This window comes from Elephantulus edwardii, unplaced genomic scaffold (genome assembly GCF_000299155.1).
Source record: "Elephantulus edwardii isolate Elephantulus edwardi_28Jun2011 unplaced genomic scaffold, EleEdw1.0 scaffold00143, whole genome shotgun sequence".
Classification (NCBI taxonomy): Eukaryota; Metazoa; Chordata; class Mammalia; order Macroscelidea; family Macroscelididae; genus Elephantulus; species Elephantulus edwardii.
This window is the reverse complement of record NW_006399893.1, coordinates 6,898,521-6,917,329: the sequence shown is the minus strand read 5'-3', so window position 1 is coordinate 6,917,329 and position 18,809 is coordinate 6,898,521. Positions and strand designations below refer to the sequence as shown.

The following is an 18,809-nucleotide window of genomic DNA, read 5'->3' as shown; positions in this document are numbered from 1 at the left end:
TCAGAGCAGACGTCTTAGCAGACGGGAATTGTTGCGCAGTGTACTCACTGGATAGGTCTAGCCACTTCAGGCTTGAAGAAGAGATAATTTAAAAGAAAAATTAAAAATTTGCATCCCAGGTGCACCTGCTGTCATTATATTTATCACAGCATCTCTCATGCTGATTGCACCTTCATCGATTGTATAAATGCTGGTCACAGCAGGGCACATTGCCGGTTTTGCATTATTTTAATTAAATTTGGATTTTTTTAACCTGATGCAAGGAAGCAAGTTGCCTATGATTCTCCTTCCCCAAAATGAGATATTTCAAAAAGAATCCTTGAGTTGTTACTCCACATTGAGGGGAACTTAAGAAACTACCTCTAGATGCTCATGATTAGGATCAAGGGAGCATGAATGGGGTGGGCTCACTCAGAGATCCCCGAAATCACATGTCACCACATACTTAACTGGTTTTGTCTTTTAGGAGAGAAGAAGTTTCTTTTTTTCCTGAATCAGAGACTCAGCTGTCAGGGCAAAATGGCTTTCTAATTACTTTTCAAAGGAGGAAACAGTCCTATTTGCTCCAGGTCATTCAACCCTCTAGGTTACCACCAATAAAAGCACTTTTTAATCAGAGGAGTGGTGATCATTTTATGCTGTGGACATTTGGGGCACGTCGGAGAATAATAGGCTCAAATGTCTTCACACATAGCATGGTAGAAGGTGCCAAGAAAAAGACGGCACTTAGCCTCCTTCTCTTCACTGTGGAAAATTCACTGTGGAAATGTTTGCTACTCTGTATTTTAACTGGAGTTTGGGATAGTTCAGAGGGACTTTGTCTCCATGCTAACATCTTCTTTGCATGGAGTCACTGGGTGGTACAAACCATTAACACGCTCTGCTGGTAAGTGAAAGGCTGGGAGTTCGAGTGCACTAAGAGGCAACTTGGAAGTGAAGTCTTGTGAACTAACTCCTGAAAACAGCCACTGAAAAGCCAGTGAGTTACCGTGCAACTCTGACACATATGGTGTTGCTATGGGTCAGGACTGACCCCACAGAAACTAGACTGGCACCCTTCTTGTATAATTAGTAAGTAATTCTGTGGTATGATTCTCCAGGAAACTGTTAGCCCTCATAATAGAGATTCAAGCCTGAGGTGTAAGTTCTGGCAGCAAAGTGGCAAGAGAAGATGGCGATGATTCAAGGGGTAAGGGTTCCCTGCTAACCAGAAGTTAACACTCTGCTTCCATAAAGATTTCAGCCTGCAAAGTTTTATGAGGCAGTTCTGCTCTGTTGCATGGTGTTGCTCTGAATTGGCATTGACTGGACACCTAACAACTGCAGCATCTCAGGGGTGGATGTTTCCCCAGTTTGCCCTTTTCTACTGGTCTCCTGGGAGAGCTGGTCACGTCTGAAGTCTTCACAGAATGACTGCACAGTGACCATAGTGGGGTGGAAGCTCTTTGCTTCCAGGAAACCATGGTCCATCTTCCAAGAGGGGCTCCCTCTAACTCTCCTAACCTGTGTCTCTCTTGGAGATTTATTCATCTGGTCAGATTTATCTGAATCTGTAAATAAAGATGTCTTGTTTCATTTGTCTTGCCTTCCTTATATGTCCACAATACCAGGTGTGGACTTGACACTGGGACCACTTTGACATTCCCATTGTCAAGTCTTCACGGGGTACATTCCTTTCTGTAAAACTGGCCACATTGTGGAGGTCAACTGAGCAAGTGCAAGTTGAGTTACCTCCCCTGAGTCAGAAAATGGTTTAGGGCCCTCCCCATGAGAATCCTCCAAGACAACAGTAGAAGGTTCCGTGGTGCATGCTTGGTCAAGCTCTGTTTGACCTCTCTGCTAGCCTGCCATGCCCATGCAGGAGCCATTCCTAAGCCCACCATTCCCTCACTGCTCTGCTTGCCATTAATGAAGTAATGCTGAGTAAAGGACAGTTCTTGATATGTAGATTATCATGGTAACAGAACACCACATTTAACCAAATCATGTATTGCTCAGCCTATTCTTTGTGTTCTATTTGAGCTTTGAGTTTCTCTACTTCGCCTTTTATCCTCATGGAGATTCTTCTTAAGGAGCTTCAAGTTATGATTTTGTAGCTTCTATAAATCAAAGTATTTTTCCCTGATTTTTAGAGTTCTTTAAACTTTTGCTTACTCTAATATGCTGAAGATACAGATTTAGTCCTTAGTATATGAGAAGAATATTAGATCTGAGGAAAGTTGATCACAAATAATAACATAGCATTTTGAAGCTTCCCTAAGGGCTCAATTATTAGTTAAAATTGGCTCTTTGGATTCACTTAAAGGCAACTTGGAATAAAATCCTACTAATTTGCTTAAAAAAATTGGACTCTGAAAGCTCCATTGTTGTTGTTATATACCGTCAAGTCAGAGCCAACTCAAAGTTAACTGTTCAGTGGGTTTTCAGAGGCAGTAAATTGCATGAGAGAAAATTGCCTATCCTTCTCCCATGGAGCAGCTGGTGGATTTGAACCATGAGTCTTTAGGGTGGCAGTGCAACTACTTTACACATAGAGCACAGTTTTACTGTCACACACATGGGATCATCAACTTAATTATTTTGTTTTGTTTTTAATGCTACATTTTCTGAGGTGTGTGGTGAGAGACAAGCATAATCTTCCATAATACATTACTTGAAGTTAAGACAGAGGCCAGGTGGATGGTTAAGAGAAAAGTGTTACTGTCTGTGGAGATCATCCATGCATTCTATTGTCTTTTTTTTTTTTTTTCAGAATAACCTATAAGAGAGAGCTAGTGTTTTTCTTCACCAACAAGTTGGAAAACATTTAAATGTTTAATAAAACATAATAGCCTGCAGCTACATGAGAACAAACAAAAGTCAAAATTGGCTCTATTACTTTCATTTTCACATGCTTGTGATGAAAATACAGACAAAAACGTGACTTAGTCCAGAATACTATCCATCCCCACCCAGAGGGGAGGAAGGTCATCGTGGAAACACTTTGGTCTGGGAAGAGTGTTCCATCTTCTCCTGTGATTTATGTTCGGTGCCTGTAACTCAGAAAGACAGATTAGCAGGCAACACACACAAATCCTCAAATCTACCTATGCTTTCCAACTCAGAAAATGAAATCCAGACAAGTTTAAGGTGCTGGTGAATAAAAGGATGATCCCATTGTCCATTATAAGAAATAGCCTATTTATTCAGGGAAACTTTAAGTAATGTTGAAAGTTGTTGTTGTTATGTGCTGTCAAGTCACCTGCAACTCATAGAGACCCTATGTACAACAGCTCTAAACCCTGCTCTCTCCTTTGCCAATCTTATTTTCTCTGACAAGCCTATCCCCATTACCCCAGTGACTGAATCAATCCATCTCATTGAGGATCTTCCTCTGCTGAGACTATGGCAAAGAGGAAGAAGAAATATTGTTATTATGTGCCACTGAGTTGCTTGCAACTCATAGCGGCCCTATGTACAAAAGCTCTGAACCCTGCTCTAACCTATGCCAACCTTATTGTCTCTGACACACCTACTCCTGTTACCCTAGTCACTGAATCAATCCATCTCATCGAGGGTCTTTCTCTCTTGTGCTGTTCCTCCACCCTGGCAATCATGATGTTCCTCTCCAAGGACTGATCCCTACTTGCAACATGCCCAAAGTATGTCAGAAGAAGCTTCAGAATCCTTGGAAATAGGGAACAAAATAAACAAGCAACAAGAAATAAATCAACAAGTCCCTCACCTCCTCACTGGAAAACAACAAAGTCTATTCCAATGAGTTGGGTCAGAACCTTGACAGTGGAAATATGTGTATGTGTGTATGTGTCTGTGTTTATGTGTCTATGTATGTGTGTGTGTTTATTTAACAGAGATCAAATAGTTCTGCTTATATCCTTTGCTCAAGCCACAGAAAGTTGGCACAGTCTGCTTCCGTAAATATTAAGTGCTGGTAACCCAGTGAGACCATGTCTTACAGTGCTTAGAGGAGGAATAAACTCAACAACAATGAGTTTTGACTTTGGCTTGGTTTTATTAGAGTCACAGGACATCTCTGGAGAGTAAGCGAAGATAAAATTGAAACGTATTGGACATGGATGGGTTTTGAAGGACATTAAAAATAGCGGGTTTGGGAAGCAATATTTGAGTGGAAGGAAAATGTGAAAAAGTACAGTATCTGTTTCAGTAGAACCATTGGTTAGTTTCTTCTGTGTTTTGTTAATTATACTGTAACTTGGATTAATCCTTGAACTTTTCATGTTGAAATTTGTTTACTTAGTGTGGCCAGGGACCTAACTGAGACATTCAACTTGTACAAGGCTCTATCAATATTACTCCATCAAAACTGAAAGCAAGAATAAAGATTTAAATGAGAACTCTGCTAACCATATCATTTATATATTTATGGAGACTGATTATATATATACAATCCACTGCCATGCTGATTAATGATAGGTTACTAACTAGCAGAACTTTAGGACAGATTGAATTCTTTTTCCAATTCCACCTCTGGAAAAATAAATAATTTAAATAAGTAGAGTTCTTTTCCCCCACTGAACTGGAACTTTTCATTTGACCAATATATACCTATTTCCCAAATAGCCATAAAAGCAATGTTTAAGAGACTAGTATAGGTAGTTATATATAACATAATATTTTTTATATAAAACAAGGTAGAAGTCTTCCTTATGTAATTTATTCAGAGTTAATATTTTTCTTAAATTTAATGTAATTTAAAAGTATTTACTGAGATTGAGTTCGATTCATTCACTAGAATAAAGAATTGACATGAGAATACAATTTTATTTCTGCCGTTGCTGTCATTAATTAATTAATTAATTAATTAATTAACTAATTAATCAATTCTGAGATGACGGAATTTTAAGGTAATTTTTTGTTGTTGTTATTATGTGCCATCAAGTTGCTTGTGACTCATAGTGACCCTATGTACAAGAGCTCTAAACACCGTTCTATCCTGTGCCAACCTCGCCATCTCAAACACACTCATTCCCACCACTCCACTCACAGAATTGATTCATCTCACCGAGGGTCTTCCTCTCCTTTGCCGCCCCTCCACTCTCCCAAACATGATGTCCCTCTCCAAGGACCAGTCCCTCCTTGCAACATGCCCAACGTATGCCAGACGAAGCTTCAGAATCCTTGACTCCAAGGAGCACTCCGGCTTCGCCTTCTCCAGGACAAACCTGTTTGTTCTCCTAGCAGTCCATGGTATATTCAACACTCTTCTCCAGCACCACAGCTCAAAGGCATCAATTCTCTTTCTCTCATCCATATTCACTGTCCAACTCTCAGATGCATAGCACATAATTGCAAAGAAGATAATGGTAGAACCCAAATTTAGTCATGAGACAAGAGGATTAATTCCAAATTTTATTGTATAGCTTTGCATGGTGCCAGACACCCAAAGATCCAAGAAGGTGGGTATACTGGCCCTAATTTTAGTCTCACCTATATATGTGAAATAATAGTAAAAAATAGGAGAAGCATTCTCTGCTTCAATTGGGCCTGTTGTTGGGCATGATATTAGGTGTCATTGAACTGACTATAACTCATAGAAATTCTATGGACAATGGATCTGAACCGTGTCCTGTCCTTCACCAACTTCATAATCTCTGTTAAGCCCTAGCCACTGTTACAGTCTCTATGTCAGTCTCTCTTTGTGAGAGTCTTCCTCTCTTCCTCTGACCCTCCACCTTCCTCCACATGAGGTCTTTTCCCAAGGACTGGTCCCCCCCTGATAAGTTGCCCAAAGTATGTCAGAGGAAATGTCACCCTCCTTGCCTCTAAGAAGCACTCTGGTTGCACTTCCTCCAAATAGATATGTTGTTTTTGTAAGCAGTCTATGGCATATCCTTTTGGTTGCCTTGGATTTGGTTTAATTTTCCTCAGCTTTAGCTTGAATTTGCACAGATTTGTCCTGGAAAGGGTTAAACCGGGTGGCTCCTTGGAGGCAAGGATTCTGAGACTCCGTCTAACATACTTTGGACATGTTGTGAGGAGAGACCGGTCCTTAGAGAGGGACATCATGCTTGGGAGGGTGGAGGGACAGCGCAGGAGAGGAAGGCCCTCTATGAGGTGGATTGATTCAGTGACTGGGATAATTGGGATGGGAGTGTCGGAGACAGTGCGATTGGCACAGGACAGAGCAGAGTTTTAGGGCTGTTGTACATAGGGTCGCTATGAGTCGCAGGCGACTCGACGGCACATAACAACAACAACAACAATGGCATATCCAGTCGTCTTCTCCAACACTACTGTTTAATGGCATTGATTCTTGTTCTGTGTGCTTACTCACTGTCTAACTTTGGGGAGCATAGAAAACAATTTCAAGAACCATGGATTGGAAATTATACACCTTAGTCTTTAAACTGACATCACTGCTCTTTAATACTTTAAAGAGGTTCTTGACAGCATATTTTCCCAATTCAACACATCTTTTGATTTCTTCACTGTTGTAACAAGTGTCCATTGAGAATCTGAGTTAAATGAGAAGAGCTGACAACTGCAGTCTTTTCTCCATCCATATTCTTGTTGCCTATTGGTCAAGGGATGAGGATTTTTGTTTTCTTGATGTTAAGATGTAATCCATAATAAAGAATGTATTTGCTGATCTTATTCAGCAAATATTTTAAGTCCTCTTCACTTTCTGCAAGCAAGGTTGTGTTATCTGCATAATTCAGCGATCTTCATGCCACATTTTTATTTATATAGTCCAGCTTCTTAAATGATTTACTCATCACATACATTTAATAGGTATGGAAAAAGGATACAGACTTGACACACACCTTTCCTGATTTTAAATGTTATAGTATTCACATGTTCCATTCAGACAACTGCCTCTTGGTCTAGGTATAGGATTCATATGAGCACAATTGTGAATTCCGGGATCCTGTCCTCCTCAACGTTGTCCCTAATTTGTTATGATCCTCACAGTCAATACCTTTGCATAAAACACATGAAAACAAATCTTTGCTATTGTCAGCTTTTAGCCATGATCCCTGCCATCAGCAATGATAGCTCTGGTATCAGGGCCTCTTCTGAATCTAGCTTCTGGAAGCTTTCTGTCAATATATTGTTCTGGCTGGTATGGAACAATCTTCAGCAAGATTTTACTTATGTGTGATATTAATGATATGGATCTCTTCCAGTCAGTTGAACAGGTTGTTGTCTTCCAAATTTCTTGGCAGAGTCTTATGAGCACATCTAGAGCTGCATCTGGTTGTTGAAACATGTCAATTGGTATTCCTTCAATTCCTAGGGTCTTACTTTTTGCCCGTGTCATCAGTGCAGATGAAGAATTGATGCTTTTGAGCTGTACTGTTGGAGAAGAGTACTGGACATCTGATAGACTACCAAATGAACAAATATATCTTGAGTGCTCCTTGGTGGCAAAGACGATAAAGCTTCACCTTACATACTCTGGGCATGTTGCTAGGAAAGGCTGTTCCTCGAAGAGGGACATGATGCTTGCAGTGGTGGAGGGTAGGTGAAAGAAAGGAAGACCCTCAACCAGATGGATTAACACAGGGACTGCTGCAATGGGCTCAAATGTGTCTTGGGAGTGTAGAACTGGCCAACAAGATGCCCAACATTATGTATCTTTATGGAAGCAGAACACTTTAGCTTTCTCTTTCAGGGAGCGACTGGTGGGTTTGAACTCTCAACCTTTTGGTTAGTAGCCTAGAGCTTAATGCTGTGCTACCAAGGGTCCTCTGTAACCAGGAGGCTTTAAAATACAATGGTTTGAATAATATAGAAATGTGTTTATTTTTCATTTAAAAGAATAAAAGGAGGCAGAAATAGTAGGGTAGGTATACAGAGTGCTTGAAGATCAATCACCTTTTCTATATTCAAATTGTGGCTTCCACATGTAGGTTGAAGGCTGTTTTGCTAAAAGTTGGATACACCCTGGATGTTGCAGGAACCATTTATGCTCACATCTTACTGAGCTGCAAGCCAGATATTTACATGTGGGCACACAAGAGGCTGGGAAACAATCTCTAGGTCATGACTCATGTGACAAACTAAAATGGAACAAAGGGAAACTGTATTGGGACAGAGGCCAGTTTAGTAGTTCTAAAAAAATTGATGAGATGTATTTTGCAATATATATATCCTAAGTTGTGCTCATAGCTTTATTTTTATTAAAATGCTGTCTTGATATCGAACATCAGGCCAAAAATGTTTCCAATGGCCAAGTTTGCTGTATGTGCATGTAATCTACGTATATAAATAGATAAGTGTGTATGTCTGTGTATATCACTGTTTACTCATCATAGCAGCTTCATGGATGGAGATATATGATCTCACTGTATGTAGGCTTCTGTTATCTGTCACCTCTCCGCTGGAGTCTGAACTGTTGTGACTTTTGGTGCTGTGTGGAAATCTTTGACAGCCCATTTGATTTCCATGACATATATTAGAAGTAGACCCCAATTTTCTCCTGATTATAAAATCAAGAAGTGTTAATTCTGTAAAATGATCATCAGGCAATTTTTGTGATCTCATTCTTGGTTTGAACTAATATAGTAAACACTTATGCAGTAAGATTTGAAAATAGTTCAATGTCTTTATAATTGCTATAATATTTTCAGTTAAAAATAGTTCCTTATAAATGGTGTAGGAGGGGAAGACCCTCTATGAGGTGGATTGATTCAGTGACTAGGGTGATCAGGATGGGTGTGGCAGAGGCAGTGCGATTGGCACAGGATAGAGCCGGGCTTAGGGCTGTTGTACATAGGGTCGCTATGAGTCGCAAACAACTCGATGGCACATAACAACAACAACAACAAAAACTTTCTTTAAAATATCAATTAAAAATGTTTTAAAAGCAGTGAAATAAAATAATTCCAAAAGACCAGACTAGCAGAAACCTAATACTTTCGAATTCTTTTGTTTTGAAGTTGACAGTAGCTTAGCTATCTATATATCTGTCATACCAGGTAGGAGGCTAGGTGTTAAGGAGTAAAATAGTAAACAAACAAAAGGAAATTTAAAGGAAGGAATGCTTTGAAGATCTTTAAGCACACCCCAGAGGACCATTTTATAAACAGCCTGATGCACAAGACTGAATTTCTAGAACATGGTATTACTACGTTATCTGGGCATCTCTGGATTATTCTCACTTGTTCTCATTGCCATCGTTTCAGAAGTGAGTCATAGCTGACCCTGATAAGGGTTTCCAAGTCTCTAAATTGTTCAGGAGGAGATTGTCCCTCTTCCTCCTTCAGAGCTGCTGGTGGATTAAAACCTCAGCAGAGGTGTGGTTTATATTAGCAGTACTACCCCCTACAGACTATACCACCAGAGCTTGGGTTATTGGTTGCTGCTAAGCCCTAGTAGTGGAAAGAATTTTCCAGTAAGAATGGGCAGAAGAGCTAGAACTTTACTATGACAAATAAGGAGTAGGGAGGAAAAGAAAGAATGAAAGAGTTTAAGGTGAATTTTTCAGCGCTATAGAAGGAAAAAGAAGAATACTTTCGAAGGGGAGAGATAGAAATTATTATATCAAGGTTTGCAGGAACTGAGTAAGCCAAGACATATCCTGAGATTCTCCTCTGTGAAAATCATGTGTAACTCTAATGTAGCCAAAGAGGTCACAGGAGAAGCAAGGTTGCCATTGTTTGAAAAGTGAATGAAATAGAGCTGAGTGGGGACTTGGAGAAGCTTAATGGAGATACATACCGTGGCGCAGTGATGACTCAGTGGTAGAAATTTTACTTTCCAGGCAAAAGACTCGTTCAGTTTCTACAACCACCCACAGAGGCTTGAATGTTGCTGAACAGATTTCAGCAGAGGTTCCAGATTAAGACCAGGAAGAAACATCGTGTGATGTCCTTCAAACTGTCAGCCAGTGAAAACTGTTTGAATCACAGTCCCTCATGAGAAAAGACTAAACAGAGTTTTATTTAGTTGTTGTGGCATCAACTTGACAATGTCCTTGAAGAATCACCATGACTCCTGAATTGTGTTTGTGGTTGTGTAACATTTAAAATGTTTCTTTGGAAGAATTTCTCTACTAGCATAGAAAGTAGCCAGTATGAGACACTCTTCTATTTTTTACCTTACTATGCTCTGGTAGTCTAGTGGGTAATTGTTGTGCTGCCCATTTAGAGGAAGGCAGTTCGAGTCCACCAGCTGCTTCACAGGAGGAAGATGGTCAGTCTCCTCCCATGCAGTTTACAACCTCTGAAAATCCAGTGGAGGGTCAGGTCTGAGTCAGTTCTGAATCTACAGCAATGAGAGTTAAAAGATCATATATTGACCAAAGGAAGTGTGTACTTTTGTCTCTTAAATTTGCCTTCTCATTAAGATGACAAACTAATGGTAGAGGACAGCAACACATGTGATGGTAGCTGGTCACTTCCTAGTTGTAAAATTCCCATGTCTAATGATGAGGTTGGTGTGAACAGATGACCATCTTGATGTTTTGTTGGTATAAACAGATGACCTTCTTGATGTTTTGTTAGTGTGAATAGATGACCTTCATGGTGTTTTGTTGGTGTGAACAGATGGCTTTCTTGGTGTTTTGCTGCTCAAAGGTGAATTTGAACTCCTATGTGGCAGAATTACTGACAGCATTTCACAAGTCCCACCATCAATTACAGTGCTTATAAGACAGAGATGATGTGGTAGCAGGAGTGGGGAGGATTTTGAATCTCTGCAAGCTTTGATATGGTATTAGATTTTAACTCCATTTAAACTGAGTGATACATAAGATCTTCATGCCATTAGAATTCATTTAGAATAAGCCTCTCAGAACTGACCTACTTTAGACAATGAGAGATTCACATTAAGTGGGCTTATGCTGCACAGCTATGCGGTGTTCAGTATATCTATAAACCTCTAATCACTTTAAATGCTCCATGCTAATTGCCCTGAAAGATGTGCATTAAAAGAAGCAAAAAGCAAATTTCCAGAAATATATCTCCGAAATGATTGTAATTTACATAAGGTTTAGCCAAGGAACAGATGTCTTTTTTAATGCTGTACCTTTGTAAAAAAATTTAAGGCCTATTATACAAATCTGTCTTCTGTCCTTGGTGTTCCTCCCAGCCCTGACTTTGGTGACTGCTTTCATCCGAACATGCACTGACAAGGGCAAGGAAAAAAGGCTCATTGTCTGGGAGATCCGACTCACAATGACACCAAGGAAATAATTTTTAGTGAACTTTTTAGCTTTCTGGATTTAATTAGAATCAAATCTTTGTGAACGTTATTTTATGGGACACTACTTTTCCTCACTCTTTACATAGTCAGCATTTGTTATTACACTATGTAGAAAAGAAAATGAAAATAAACCATAATATTACAATATTTTTCATTCATTTTAGTTTTGTATTTTGTATGTATGTTCTAAGTTGTGATAGGATATCACAATTTTATTAATTATGAAGGATATTGTCATTTTAGATCCCTTTCCCATTTAATATCATACTTTAAGAGTCTTTCACTTTATTATACATTACATATTCTTTATAAATCTATTCTTTAGGAATTGTAAAGTATTTCTTTATATCATTCAAATAGGTGTGGCATTCTTAAATCATATGTATTTTTTTGAAATAAGGTATACCTGTTTTTTTCGTATCATTATAAATAATGTTTTAATGAGTACAATTAAATGTCTATTAAGTGGACAATCTGATGATTTCCCCAGAAATATTTCTAACAATGACATGTTAGCATCAAAAATACTCATATTATTTTTCAGATTCTATGACATATATTATCTGTTTTCTCAAAATTTAAAAATGTAGGTAAGCTTATTCTTGTATTTGTATTGTCTTTTTGATTGTCAAGAACGGAAAAGGGGACTTTTATCTCATCTACAAAGAGAAGTGTTTATATTCTTCTAGTTCTCTCTTATTTTTCATCTCCATACTCTCTTTACCCAAAGCAAAGGTTCCACACAAGAATCACCTTTTCCATATGCTCTTGTGAGTGTATGTTCTGATAAAGGCATTCACCATCGTATACATCTTACACCATTTAATTTTGCAAATATATTGACATAATTTTCTAAGTTTTACTGGTTTATAATCTTATTAATCTTCATTTTATACTGCAAATTCCATATTTTTTGTCATTTATCAGGTATAAAGTGTCTATATGTATGTCTACATATAAATGTGTACATGTACTCATATATACATATCTAGTATTTTGGCGCATTTATATATGCCGTGGGAATGTCTTCTGTTAGAGACCTCTTCAAAGTGCTGAAGAGCAATGGCATCTCTTTGGAGACTAAGGTGTGTCTGATACAGGCCATGGTCTTTGCTATCACTTGTTATGCATCAGAGAGTTGGTCAATGACTAAGGAGGATAGAAGGAGAATTGATGCCTTTGAGCTGTGGTGCTGGAGAAGAGTATTGAGGGTACCATGGACTGCTAGGAAAACAAAGAGATTCATCCTGGAAAGGGTTAAACTGGGCTGCTCCTTGGAGGCAAGGATTCTAAGGCTCTGTTTAACATACTTTGGACATGTTGCAAGGAGGGACAGGTCCTTGGAGAGGGACATCATGCTTGGTAGGGTGGAGGGACAGCACAAAAGGGGAAGGTACCCTTTGAAGTGGATTGATTCAGTGACTGAGGTAATCAGGATGGGTGTATCAGAGACGCTGCGATTGGCACAGGATAGAGCAGAGTTTAGGGCTGTTGTACATAGGGTCGCTATGAGTCGCAAGCAACTCGATGGCACATAACAACAACAACAACATATATACCAGTTGCTCCTTGGGAGAAAGATAGGCAATTTCCCCTCATGCAATTTACTGCCTCCGAAAACACAGTTTTAGGTTAGCAATGAGTCGGTTCCAACTTGATGGTAGTGGACAACAGCCCTATATACACACACACACACATATATATATACGTATACACACATATATATACACACACATATATACACATATACATATATATACATATGTATGTATATGTATATAAATGTGTATATATATGTATGTGTGTATGTATGTATATATGTATGTGTACACACATTTATAGATATACTATACACATATATGTTCTTGTTGATGTTGTTAGGTGCCATCATATTGCCTGCAACTCATAATGACCCTATCTACATTAGCTCTGAAACCTGCCCTATTCTGAGCTAATCTCATCATCTCCAACAGACCTAATCCCATTTCAGATATATTGATATATATTGTTGAGTTCTATTGAGTTAGAACAGGACCCATTGCTGACCCTGCCGAGGATTTTCAGAGGCAATAAATTGCTGGAGAGGAGATTGCCAATCTTTCTCCCACAGAGCAGTTGCTGGATTTGAACTGCATGCCTTTGCATTGGTAGTGCCATTCCTTATCATTACTCACACACCTAAAGGCATATGGTTCAAATCTACCAGTTGCTTCATGGAAGAAAGATGGGAAATAAAATATATCAGATATAGCGATAGAGATAGAGATATATAGAGAGATATAGATATATATATATGTATGTATGTATATGTATGTAATCTCTTAGATCATCTAAAATGTGTGTGCATCTTAATATATATTTATATATCTTATGTTTATCACTTGTTCATTCAGTAATTGTTAAATTAGCACCTCTTCATTAGCTGACCCTCCATTGCCTTTCTGAAGCTGTAAATCACAGGGGAAGAGAAAATAGAGATTTCCCATCTTTCTCCTGTGGAGCTGATGGCATAACTGACCAAGCAGAGAGGCATGACCTTGGATTAGTAATGCAAATCCCTATAAACTAAGTCAATAGAGTTCTCTGCAATATGCGTGTGTGTTTACATGTAAGAGTGTAATATTATATATATATTATAAGATATATAAATATACTTCACATGTGTATGTGGGATATATATATATATATATGAGAGAGAGAAAGAGTGTGTTTGTGTGGGTGTGTGGGTGTGTAGCTTCAGATCTACCAACTACCAACTGTTTTGTGGGAGAAAAATGGGCAATCTCTTCCAGTGCAATTTATAGCCTCTGACAACTCTCTGGGTGGACAGATATGAATCAGTTTCACCTCAACAGTAATGGGGGGGTGTATGTGTGTGTGTACACATCTGCACATGGGTGTGCAAGTCTACCTTGGAATAAATGTCTACTAGAATAAGTAGGCCTGTGTTATCTGAACCCAAGAGCACCTGAGAATGTGTTTCTGTTGCTTGATTGCACGGCAGGTACTTGAATGGGAATTTGATTTCTTGGTTAAGACTCAAGGGTCCATGTGAGCAGTGGAGTGGCTGAAAGCTATGGATTAGTGGGTTTTCCCTTGTGTGGGAAGCATGCTCATCTGCTTGGGTGTCTGCAGTCTTTTTTTGTCATTATTTCTATTACTGTGCCAGTGTGTGTATTTTCCCATTCACTCTACCTGAAATATAATGAGTTCTTTTGATCTATCTAAGTCCTTCATTCTCTTAGTATATTCAGAAGCTTTTAATTAATTATCTTGTCAATTTTTAAAGTTCCAGTCATTGTCAAATACTTAAACTATAATTATGTGATAAATTGCCATTTTTTAATCTTACGTCTATCACCTCTCTGTTATTTTTTCACTTTCCCCCCTTCATTTTTAAATGTAGTTATAAATCATTATTTGATAAATATTGATAGTTGTAGAGGGACTTCAGGCCTTTTGTCCACAGGGTCACTATGAATCATGTTCTACTCAAAGGCAATCAATAACAACAACAACAACAACAATCATTAAGTCTGTGTGTGTATGTTTTATTGTCAGTTTTTCTATTATATCTAAGATAGGTTTTATAATTACCAAAACAAGCAATAGGTTAGATTGTTACATTAATAATTATGTCGTCATTGAAGCCTTTGTGCTAAATAAGCAAGACAGGAAGGACACACTGGGGAAAGCACAGCCCAGAGAAATGATAATTTTCATACATAATGTGTTACAGATTGTGAATATTGACACAAAGAAGAATGTGGATTTTAGTGCCTCCCCACCCACCCACAGCTTACAGCAGACTTAGATTTCACACACTAATTGAATTACACAATGGAAAAAGGAGTAGGGCTAGTGACTACTTAAGATTGAGAATTGTTATTTCTTTCCAGATAAGTTACTGAGAAATAAACTTATCAGTGTTGTCAATTTCATGCAATACACCAAAATCCCCTGCCTGAGATTTAACTAGTTATTATAGTTACAATAAGCATCATATTCTGATGGAAAAGGTTTACTTCATAATGTTGGGTTTTGGGTGCTGTCAAGTCAGAAATGACCCATAGCTGACCATCCAGCAAGTTTTCAGAGGCAGTTAAATTGCACTGGAGGAGTTTGCTCATCTTTCTTTCTCAGAGCAGCAGGTGGATTTGAACCACATGCCTTTGGGATTGCAGTGCAGCTTCTTTCCACTAGGCCGGTCCAATGAGTCTTAACTTCTTACAAGCAAACAAACAATTGCCATCAAGTCTATTCCAACTCAAGGCAGCTTCACTTGTCAGAGTAGAATGTACTCCACAGAGTTTCAGTGAGCTTCAAATTCACCAGTAGATTGCCACGACATTATTCCTATCCACCTCTAGTTTTACTCCTTGTACAATTGTTTCTTATAAGCCAAGTGCTTAACTATTTATGATATGCAAGGACTCCAAGCATTAGAAAATTTGATATAAAATTCTTCCACATGTCTCTAGTAACTCAAACCCTTTCCTATGACTGTGGTGTTATCACACTTTCTCGTCTACCACACATTTGCATGGGTTTCTTCTTATTCTCAGATATCCTGGGTTCATGACAGGATGGTGCAGGATTTCTTGTTCATAGGATTGACATGAGTTATAGTCGACTTGATGTCACCACAAAACAACATGATATTATTCTCATAATTCATAGTTTGCATCATATTATACTCATTCGGAAAAGTCCTGTCTAGAGCTTCAGATTGCCAACAGAGAATGTGGCTTCTACTTTCTGTCTATTTGGCATTTGTAGAAATCTCTCTAAGCTTCCTCAATATAAACTGTCTATTTAGCAATCTAGGGAGCTTTGCTGTGCTGAAGTGCAATATTGTCACCACTCCCTTCTTTTGGCCCACATGTTGGACATTTTGGGACAATGGAGTTCCTACACAATAGCAACATTCAGCATCTAAAGCTCTTGTTGTAGCCCCAACACTCTTGTGGTAGCCTCCATGATGATATTAAAATTGTCATGACTGTGGTATTTCCAATGTACACCACAATTAGCCCATTGCCAGCACTGTCCCCCTTGTGTTTTTGAGGGAAAACCTCTAAATGAAGAGACACAATGTCTGAAAGCTGTTTTTTTCAACCAGAGTGTTCTACAGAGGCAAAGATGGTGAGAACAAATGCTCAGCTTCTTGCACTAGACCACCAGAGCTCCCTTAAAATGGACAAGTCCTTGAAAAATGACATCATGCTTGAAAAGTAGATGGCCAGGGAAAGAGAGGAAGACCATCAACAAGGTGGATCAACACAAGTGATTTTTTACAATGGCCTGATTAGGAGGTGGTGAGGATGGCACAGAAAAGGGCAGAGCTCAGACCTGTTACTCATAAAGTGGCTAGTAGTTGTAGTCAACTTGATGGCACCTAACAACAATAACAACAAACGGTTTACTATTTGTCATTACAATTGGATTAAGCTATTTTAAATGAAAGAGGCCAGTGATGCTGTTTGAAGCAGATTTTACACCACAACCCAGTGACACTTTATTGCTCAAAAATCTATATTCTTACTAATTACAACCTGTGTATTTTAATATTTCAGCAACTATAAGAACTATACAGTAAACATCTTGAAATTTGATAATAGAAAAGAAAATGAATAATACCTTCATCTTGTAAGGTGACCTGCCTTTGAGAAGAGGTGTGTAGATTCTACTGCTCACTAACTGGCAGGCACTATGGTATAAGCTTTACTCACACTAATTTTATTTAATCCTTGTAACATCTCTGTAAATTAAGTATCACTTATCCCTCTGATAAAGACAAAGAAAATAAGGCTTAGAGGGATTAAACAACTTGTTTAGGGGAGCATAGCTAGTAAATCTCAAAACCAGGGAGGATTTGAACCTAAGTCTTTCTGATCCAAAGATGTTATACACCATTTAACAATATCTGACTTCAGTAAAGTAGAATGAGTAAAATAACAAAGCATTTTTTTACAGGCCAGGACTTTACATAATCTGGTCTCTACCTTCCTCTCCAACTTACTTTTAGACTACATGCAGCCCCAGCACCTTGATGTCCAGCCCTGGCTTCCTTTCTGTTTCTCCATCACTCCGTTTCACAGCCCTGCATATGCTGTTCACATTGTCTGGATCCTCTCCCCCTTTTCTCTTCACAGCTACTTCCGTGGCTACTTCTTCAAGTTCTTACCTCACATACTTCTTTTTAGCTCGAAGATTCTTTTCCTGGCCACTTTATCTAAAGTAGTTACTGCTCCCAATTTAAGGCCTTTCTTATTGTATATAAGGCCAAACACTTTATTTGCTTCACAGAATGCTTCCAATCTGAAATCCATTTATTTATTTTTTTTTCCTATTTATTGTCTGTCTTCTCCCATAGGATGAGCTTTAGTGGCGTAGTGTATAAAGAGTTGTGTTCCTAACCCAAAAGTTGGTGCCACTCTCATGGTTCAAATCCACCAGCTGCTTTGCAGAAGAAAGATGAACAATCTCCTTCCCGGCCATGTACAGTGTCTGGAAACCTATGGGCGGGGTCAGCTATGAGTAGGTTCTGACTGGATAGTAGTGAGAGAGAGAAAGAGGGAGAGAAAGGATGGGAGCTGCTGGAAAGAAAGATCATCTGTTGAAACTTAGAACAGCACTGAGCATATAATAAATGTTTATGTGTGTGTACACACACACACACGTACATATTTACACACACTTTATCCTGGAGAGGGTTAAACCAGGCTGCTCCTTGGTGTCAAGGATTCTAAAGCTTTGTCTGACATACTTTGGACATGTTGCATGGAGGGACCAGTCCTTGGAGAGGGGTGTCATGCTTGGGAGGGTGGAGGGACAGCAGAGGAGAGGAAGACCCTCTATGAGGTAGATTGATTCTATGACTGGGGTAATGGGGGCCGGTGTGTCAGAGACAGTGAGATTGCCACAGGATAGAGCAGGGTTTAGGGCTGTTGTACATAGGCTCACTATGAGTCTCAGACGACTCAATGGCATATAACAACAACAATGTGTACATACTCACATATATATGTATATATGTGTGTGTGTTTTGAATTAAAAAGGGGATGAATTTCTATAAAATTAATACCTTTCTTTTTAGTTAAGAATTATTATTGTTAATTACCACCAAACACATTCATAGTCATGGCAGCCCACATTCCTTAGGGTTTTCAAGGCTGTGAGTTTTCAGAAACAAATTGGCAATCTTGTCTTGCCAGGCAGTTGAGGGGCAGGAGGGTGACAGGGGCGAGCAGAATCTGAACTGCCAATATGCAGCCAAGTAGTCAAGCATTTAACGCTTAGTGCCATCCAGGAACACAAGTTGAGGATAAGGTCTTTTGAATGTTTTTGGCTGACGTTATTTGAGGATGAATGTGCTTGATAATTTAGAGTGCTCTAAATCATGTTTAGCTTTGATCAGGGCATGTAATACAATCATCATGATCTGTTGCAACTTCCTGTGGGAGCAAAGCTTTCGGTTTTGGTTTTAACATGTCCAATGGTCATGTTTAAATTACAAACTATTCGGTAATAACCTGACAATGTTACTTAATGAGTATAAAACACTTTACCTAATTATCTACAGTAGAATGATAGTATTATTACAAAGAAAGACCAAATACACTGCCTTTCAGTCGGAT

At 38.8% G+C, this 18,809-nt stretch overlaps 1 protein-coding gene across 1 annotated transcript in view; it reads left to right on the top strand.

The window, feature by feature from the left end:
• Positions 1-8,064: 8,064 nt before the first annotated feature.
• Positions 8,065-18,809, top strand: part of NCKAP5 (NCK-associated protein 5) — a 914,632-nt gene continuing 903,887 nt past the window's right edge. The window contains 1 exon segment of the mRNA XM_006894461.1: positions 8,065-8,073. The gene's annotated coding sequence lies outside the window, so the exon portion shown is untranslated.